This window comes from Microtus ochrogaster, chromosome 4 (genome assembly GCF_000317375.1).
Source record: "Microtus ochrogaster isolate Prairie Vole_2 chromosome 4, MicOch1.0, whole genome shotgun sequence".
In the NCBI taxonomy this organism is placed as follows: domain Eukaryota; kingdom Metazoa; phylum Chordata; class Mammalia; order Rodentia; family Cricetidae; genus Microtus; species Microtus ochrogaster.
The window spans coordinates 32,371,819-32,380,897 of NC_022011.1; positions in this window are offsets into that span (position 1 = coordinate 32,371,819).

Genomic DNA, 9,079 nt, shown 5'->3' on the forward strand with positions numbered 1-9,079 from the left:
GTGCACCGTGGGAAGCACTAATCACAGTCCTTGGGGACCTGGTGGCAGAGCATATATCAGAGGAGAACAGGAATGAGGGGAGCAATGACGATTAACAAAGGTGCTAAAGCAATCGTGCAGCCACCCGCTGAGAGCAGGGATGTAGCAGGACGAGGCCTCAGAAGATGCCAGAAGTCTTAGCACAGATGAGCAGGCTGACACCGTTTGCAAGCAGAGCCTAGCAGGGCCTGGTAGCAGACCTCCTTAAATATTCCTGAGATTCCCTCCCCCATAAACTATGTAGGGCTCAAAACCCTGCAGCAACATTCAGAAGAAGACTAGGAAAGGGAATGAAAATCATTCCAGAACTCTCTAAAAGTCACGGCCCTGCACAGCATAGGCTACTGACACCGCTGTCCTTCCAGGGTGAAGTCTCCCTACCACTTTCCAGAAGGTCACTCAGTCGAAATTTCTTTAGCAGATGCATTCTGTCTTTGTGGATGGTTGCCAGGGAACCCATAGTATTTAAATTATTGAGAAGTTTTAAAAATTAAGCAGGTTTTTTTTGGGGGGGGTGGCGGGCAGTGGTGACACACATCTTTAATCCTAGCACTTAGGATGCAGAGGCAGGTGGATTGCTGTGAGTTTGAGGCCAGTATGGTGTACAGAGCTAGATCCAGGACAGCCAGGGCTGCACAGAGAAATCCTGTCTTGAAAATTAATTAATTAATTAAATTATTTTAATTATATTAAATTTTTTTAAATAATTAAATTTTAAAAGTTTTAGGGTTTTGGAGAATGGCTGAGCTGGTAAGTGTACATCCTGATCTCCCACAGGACCTGAATTCCATTTCTAGCATCCATGTGGGAGCTCACGACACCTGTAACTCCAGCTCCAAGAGGTCCCACGCCCTCTGCTGGCCTATGTAGGCACTGCACTCACATGCACAGACCCACACATTTACACATAATTTTTAAAAGAAAAATGTCAGGAGGGGTGTAGCTACCAATCTGCCCCTCACGCTCCACCATTCACATCTACCAGAGACATCAGGAAAATCATCACAAGCTCAAAGGGCAGGTGTCTCTTTCTGTCACTGTTTATCTCAGTCACCATGGCCTTGGCGACTCTTTTTTTTTTGGTTTTTCGAGACAGGGTTTCTCTGTGGCTTTGGAGCCTGTCCTAGAACTAGCTCTGTAGACCAGGCTGGTCTCGAACTCACAGAGATCCGCCTGCCTCTGCCTCCCGAGTGCTGGGATTAAAGGCGTGCGCCACGGTCGCCCAGCTCTCGGCGACTCTTATAACAGAAAGCATTTAATTGTGGCCGGCTTACGGTTTCAGAGGTTTGGTCCATTATCATCATGGCAGGAAGCATGGCGGCATGCAGGCAGACATGGTGCTGGAGAAGCAGCTGAGAGTTCTATATCCAGATCTGAAGGAAGCAGGAAAAGAGAGACACGAGCCTGACCTGAGCTTTTGAAACCTCAAAGTAGATCCCAGTGACACACCTCCTCCAATAAGGCCATACCTACTCCAACAAAGCCACATCTCCTAATCCCTCTCAAGTAGTGCCAGTCCCTGATGACCAAACATTCAAATATATGAGTTTCTGGGGGCCATTCTTATCTAAATCTCCACATTGCATTCCCTGGCCCTCTTGGCTTGTATCCATATCATAATGCAAAAAAAAAAAAAATGCATTCAGCCCAACTTCAAAAGTCTCTAAATTCCCAAAACTGTTTAAAATTCCAAAGTCTCTTCTGGGACTCCCGGCAATCTCATACCTGTAATTCCCTATAAAATCAAAATAAAAAAGCAGATCATGTATTCCCAACATGCAATGGTATGGAATATACATTACTGATCCAAAATGTAGGGAAGAGAGTACAGTGAGGAAACACTGGACCAAAGCAGGACAAAAACCAGCTGGGCAAACTCCAAATTGCATCTCCCCATCTGATGGCCAAGTGCCCTTCTGTCTCCAGCTCCTCTCAGCTTTGGTGACTGCAGCCACTCCTCTTTCTTGGGTTTGTTCCACACATGGTCTGTAGCTTTCCTTGGCAGGTATTCCATGACGCTGGCATCTCCGGCATATTGGATTTGCCAAGATAATACAGCCCTCACTTTCTCAGCTGCACACAATGGCCTCTCTGGGCTTTGACTCACGCCTGGCCTCGGCCACTTTCCTTAGCCTTGGAGGGACATCCCATTGCCCCTTTCTTCTATCTTTGACTCTAAAGTCAGAACCATGGCACCAAAGCTGTCGAGTTCTGCTTCCTGGGGCTGGAACTCGGCCCCTCGTTCAAAGACATGTTCGTCTGTTTTCTATTTTCAATGTTTTCCTTCACTACTTAAGCTTTTCTCTAATTTCTTTTCATGAATTGGAAGCGTAGCTAGGTGGGGTCTTGTCCTGATAAAGGGGTCACCACTCCCTTTATTGCATTTGGCACCAAGCTTTCCTTTAAACTTTTTGCCTTCTTGAGCACTGGACGCAGCTCCATTACACTTCCCGGTGCTCCTTTTCTCCTCACACTGTATGCTATGCATTTTCCCTTGCTCACTTGTTCCTTTTCATTAAAGGTCTGAATAAGAGTAGCCACTAATAACCAAGCAAGGCAGTCAATACTAGGCTGTCTTGAAATCTCCTCTGCCAAGGCCAGTAATCCAAAAGTCTTCAAATAGTATCAGGTAGATGTTTTGGACAAGGGAGAAAAGCAGCCACATTCTTTGCCAAAATATCACAAGAAAGGTCTCCAGGCCACTTACTACCATTCTTCCCCTCTCTTTGAAGCCTCTTGAACCAGGCCATCACAATCTATTTGCTCTCAGCACCACTGTCTGTCACACTCTCACTAGCATGGCCCACTAAGCCTCACTTAAAGAATTTGACTGGTTTCCTAACCCAAAATCTCAAAGTCCACATTCTGTCAACAAGATTCATGGTCAGTCCGGTCACAGGAATAACCCACTCCTGGTACTAACTTCTGTCTTAGCCTATGTCCTATTGCCATGAAGAGACACCATGACCACAGCAAATCCTATAAAGGAAAGCACTTAGTTAGGGTTGGCTTATAGTTTTAGAGGTTTAGTCCATATTGTCATGGCAGGAAGCATGCTAGCACACAAACAGACGTGATGCTGGAGAATCCTAAAGTAGCGGGAAAAGAAAGACACTGGGCCAAGATTGAGCTTTTGAAACCCCAAAGTCCACCCCCAGTGACATACAGCCTCCAACAAGGCCACAACTACTCCCATAAGGCTACACCTCCTAATCCCTCTTAATTCACCAGACAACACACCTGAGGGTATTGGTTTTACCACTTTAATAGCAAGGAGTATATTTTTGAGACACTTGAAGGTGCATTCACGTGTTGTGTGATAGACTATGAATATAAAATAAATCCCTATATCCACTCAACGTAAACAAAATGCCTTCTAGTTCTTACCTACTTCCCAGAGGAGATTAATGTTCTCTAATTCCTGGGCTGTTAGTAGACACAGTGTGGCTGGCCCTGTCACCTCTGAAATGATGAAGAACACACATGGATTGTGGAACCACGGAACAGATGGCTAAACCTGATTAAAAGAGACTATGGTAAGCAGCCCACTTAGGGCATTCTGCTGCTTTCATGGGGACTGGGAAGATGCAAACAAACACCTGCTCTCCCCAGAGTGGGTACCACCACAGACCAAGGGAGCAATTCACCCAAGCCTAGCTTGGTGAACCAGTAATTTGCTGGGGTTACTTACAGGGCAATGCAAAGCCAGCTGTGTCACCAAAAGGCACACCCCAACATGGTGACAACATGCAGAAGCTGCACTCCTGAAGCTCCCTGTACAACTAACAGGAAGTCTCCTCTCTGCAGCAATTGTTATGACTTTTATAACCTATTAGTATAAAGCTATCATTTAATATTAATGTAGACTGGGACTATATGCAGACATGGGTGTGTTAATATCATAAAGGAAAAAACCTTGAGGGTTTACCAAGCCATCTGACAAAGGTGCCACACCCCCACTTGGACCCCATAAAAAAGGATACAATATTGCGGTGGTGTGGTGGGTTGAAAGAAGGCCCCCATAGGCTCATAGGGAGTGGTACCATTAGGAGGTGCGGCCTTGTTGGAGTAGGTGTGGCATGGTTGGAGGAAGCATGCCTCTGGGAGTAGGCTTTGAAGTCTCAGATCCTCAAGTCAAGACCAGAGTGGCACTGTCTTCCAGCTGTCGGTCAATTCAGACATGAAACTCTCAGTCTGTCTTTATCCTGCCATGCTTTCTACCACAGTAACAATGGATCAAATCTCTGAACTGTAATCCAGCCCCAAATAAATGCTTTCCTTTATTAGAATTGCTATGGTCACGGTGTCTCTCTTCACAGCAAAGAACACTGACTAAAACAAGTGGCAACAATCTCACTGACCTGGCACTGGACTACCTGGTGTGTGTGTCACGGGACCGAAAATTTCCAACTATCCCGGGGCTCCAGCTCAGCACAGCTGCCACTGCTTTATGCAGTCCACAGAATTACCATCCTCCTGTCCACCCCGTCCTGCACCTCAGTCTTGTCTCCTGTATCAGGATACCCAGGGGCTTAAGCGTGAAGCTTAAGTTGAAATGGGTAGAACTCATGATGTCAGAGATGCCAGAAATATGGGACATTCTCTGAAAGAAACTACGAGCCTTGAGAAACCTTGCTCAAAAGAGAGGCAGGATACGCCACAGGCAATGGAGCAAGAGAGGAGGCTAACAGGGCTGTAGATGATGTCATTAGGAGCTCCGGAAGCCAGGCGTAGAGCTGTGCCCTTTGGGGTCTGCCCTGCTGGGCTGCAACTTCCCTTTGGTCTGCTCTTGCTAGCCTGTGCTTCCTCCTTGTTGGAAAGAGGATGCTTGCCCTGCACCACCGGGTATTGGAAGGATGCACCTTTCCTTGTTTAAAGATTCATTTTTTTTAAAGATGTGAGTATCTCTGTATCTCTGTTTGGGGTATGTACACATGGGAACGCAGGCCCCTCAGACATCGGAACAGAGCGTTCAACCCTGCGAAGCTGGAGTCACAGGTAGTTGCAGGCTGCCTGACAGGGGTGCTGGGAACTGAAGGCAGGTTCCCTGCTAGAGTCACCTCAACCTTTAACCACCAAGCCATCTCTCCAGTGCCTGAAAACACGGACCTTGGTTTTAGTCTATAGCTCACAATTAAGCATTCGCCTTGAATCAGGGGAGACTTCGGAATTTTGAATGGTGTCAGCCCAATGAAAGCCTGGGGGACTTTTAAAGTTTGACTCAATGCACTTTAAGCTAGGAAAGGAAAATGAGACCTTAGGGGTGGGATACCATCACTCAGAGAGACATGTCTGAATGACAAGTTGATAAGGGGCAAATTTGGGGTGATCACTTGCCACTGTCAGCTTGATTGGATTAAGACATTCCTAAAGCCAGGGAGACTTCCCATGGAAAACTGCCAGCCACAAAAGCAAGAGGACCTGAGTTTGGATCTCCAACACCCATGTAGGTGCGGTAGGACACACCTGTGAAAATGAAGGGCTGCAGAGACAAGCAGATCCTGGGGCTCATTGCCCAGCCAGTCTAGCCAATCAGTGATCTCCAAGTTCAGGGAGAGACCCTATCTCAAAAAACAATATGGCAAGTGAGAGGAAAACATCCAACACCCACCTCTGGCTTCCATATGCATACACACACACGCATACACACACACACACACACACACACACACACATATGCATGTGCACCCAAACACGTCTGCACAAATACACACACACATGCATGTGCACTTGAACACATGTCTGCACAAATACATGCACACACAGAGAGACATGCACATACACACATGCATGCACACATAACATGCACTTCACACAAATACGCTACAAGAAGAAATACCCATGACATCAATGAGACCCACGTTTGGGTGTACCTATAAGTGCATCTGTAGGGGGTTAACTGAGGGGGAAGTGGTACTATCCCATAGGGTTCCAGACTGAATAAAGGAAACAGGGCTTAGGAGGATTTTCCCTCAGCTCGCTGACCCACTCCCATCCTCAGGAACCATTTCTGTTCTGTTTTGAGGGGTGGCAGCGGCGGGAGGGAGGAGTGTGCGGAGTGGCACCACTCACGACTCTGTCTCCTGACTACCCACATGTGAGCAAGCAGCCTCTCACGTCTCCCGTCACAGATGAGAGCTGCTCCTACTGCCACCGTCCCAGCCAGTTCTGACTAGATCCTCAAACTGCTAACCAAAATAAACTCTCCCTCCCTTCAGTTGCTCTACATCAGGGCTTTCTTCAGCTGCAGCAACAGGAAAAATAACCAGGGCACAGCTGCAGTGAGCCACGATGGTCTCTCTGTTTGTTTGGGTTTTTAAAGATCCTTCCTAAGGAGATATGGACATCTTCAGGTGGGGTTAAGTGATGTTAGGCAGAAGGACAGTAAAGGGCATATATTTTAGGATCACAATTTTGGAGTCTGTGTGGAGAATGAATTGATGTGGGGAGAGGCAGAAGGAGGCAGATGGCTGGAGGTGGGAGGCAAATTGGAAGCGTGGAGTCATTTTGGCAGAGATGGTGCGGGCCTGAGCAGAAGGGAAAAATGAGCGGTTAGAAACCATTAGGCTAATGGTTAGACTTCTTGTGCGTTTATTTTCGGATTTAACATTTTAAAACATGTTTAAAAATTAAAAACAATTATGTGTGGTGGTGATGATAGCACCATGTTGGGGGGCTCTGGGATGGAATCTAGTGGGGTCTGGCTAGCAAACAGGCAACCGAAGAACAAGATGAGGGCATCAAAGCCATTTTCACTGTGGAGAAGGAGGGGCCTCTTTCCTGTGCTTTTTGGTTAGTTTGGCTGCTTTGTGGGGAGTGATGGGGTGGAGGCTGGACACTGTTCAACTTTCCTGAGCACATCCTGGGCACCAGCTGCCGTGCAAACCACAGAGAAGGGCAAGTCAACAGAGGGTCAAAGTGCTGTCTGGTGAAGCTTCCATTTTATGGAGGTGTCAGACAATTGGTAGACAAATAGCTATTTTTCTACCTGTCAATCATCTATCTATAAATCTGAGTATCTATCTATCTATCTATCTATCTATCTATCTATCTATCTATCTATCTATCCACGCATCTATTACCTATCTACCTCTCTTTTTTCTATCTACCTATTATCAGTCAATCATACTTTCTGCTTTGTTTGGCAATATTGGGGATTGAATGCAAGGTCTTAAGAATGTACTTCTGAATGATGAATTCAGCCCTATCTGTTATCTATATACCATGTATACAGCTATCTGTGTATCTTTGTGTGTATGTATGTATGTTTGCATTATGTATGTATGCATATATCTGTCTATTTATCCATTTCCTATCTGTCTTCTATCTCAGGAATTGAAAGTAAAGCAGAACTCAGAGGCAGAGAGGGTGGATGGAGTACAAGGGGACAGGTAGAACTGAGTCGGAAGTCTCTCCACTAGCTTAAGGTCCTGGGGAGATAAGGCTGAGCCATGATGACATCTGGAGAAGCACATCCCAGACAAGGCCAGGGAAGGCCTGTGCATTTGATGAAAGCCACAGAGGCCGGTGTGGTAGAGACAAGTATACCAGGGAAGCACCACTGGGAGCAGGGAAGAGAGGAAGAAACGCTGCTGTGGTGGCCATAGCACTGATTAACCCTCAGGGGTGATGGCTGAATCAAGCGAAGGCTGCCGCACGGGATTAGAGTATCCTACAGGCTTTTGTGGAGTGTAGAGGGCGGGAGCAATGAAGAGGTCACTCACCTGCTATGCCGTGGGAATCATGGATCAGGCACTCTTCTCTAGGCGGCCTGAGCCAGCATCCCTGGTCTCTGACCTCCAAAGGGTAGGAGCACCCATTTTCCCAACCGTGCAGACTCTAAACGTCTCCAGTCTTTGCCAGAACTCTGAGGTGGGGCAGGGGCCCAGCGACGTTACTGTCTCCACCAACCGCTGCTGATCTGGATGGCATGAGGCACTGGCAGGGGCCAGAGTAAGCTGGGTAGACAGGTCGGCTGGGAGGGGTGGGGAGAGTCTGGCTGAATGCCAGAGGAACAACACAGAACCTGTGGGAAGAGGAGCACGCAGGTGAGCGGGACTGCGATGGCTCTAAGGTTTGAGCCCTGAGACGCTAGAGCAATGCAGTTTGTTTACCCAGATGGGCAGGCAGCTGCCTCGGGAAGCCAGGGGTCTGGCTTCTAATGTCCTAAACTTGAGAAACCTTTTGAAGACACATGGAGAGGACTGGTGGGTAGCTAAATGTGCTGGTCTAAGTTCAGGGGATATCCAGGCGAGACATAAACCACATTTAAAACTGAGATGACAGCCAAGAGCCCTGAGATGCTTCAGGTAAGAGAGCTGTGCTGGTGACATTTTCGGGTGACCTTTTAAATTTCATTATTATTATTCTTTTAAACTGTATGTCTATATGGGTGTATGTGCACACAAGTGCAGTATCTGTAGAGGCCAGAGGAGGGCGTCTGATCCCTGGGAGCTGGAGTTGTAGACATTTGCGAACTACACAAGAACTCTTTCTTAGTTACTAAGCCATCTTTCCAGCCACTAAGTTGTCTCAGCTACAACTTTTTTTTTCTTTTTTTTTTTTTTTTTTTTTTTTTTTTTTTTTTTTGGTTTTTCGAGGCAGGGTTTCTCTGTGGCTTTGGAGCCTGTCCTGGAGATCCGCCTGCCTCTGCCTCCCGAGTGCTGGGATTAAAGGCGTGCGCCACCATCGCCCGGCTCAGCTACAACTTTTGATTGTGGACTGGACCTAGGATTTGGTCTCATGAGCTTCTGAGTGAAGAGGTCAATTAAGCCGTGGAAAGACTCACGGCAAGCAGAGACTGGCACAAGAAGTGAGTGCCTGCCTCTGCAATCACCACAAACAGAGGCAGAGGCAGGCAGAGCTCTGTGAGTTCAAGGCCAGCCTGGTCTACAAGAGCTAGTTCCAGGACAGGCTCCAAAGCTACACAGAGAAGCCCAGTCTCGAAACCACCCCCACCAAAAAAAGAAAAAGAAAATGAAAGGAAGGAAGGAAGGAGGGAGGGAGGGAGGGAGGGAGGGAGGGAGAGAGAGAGAGAGAG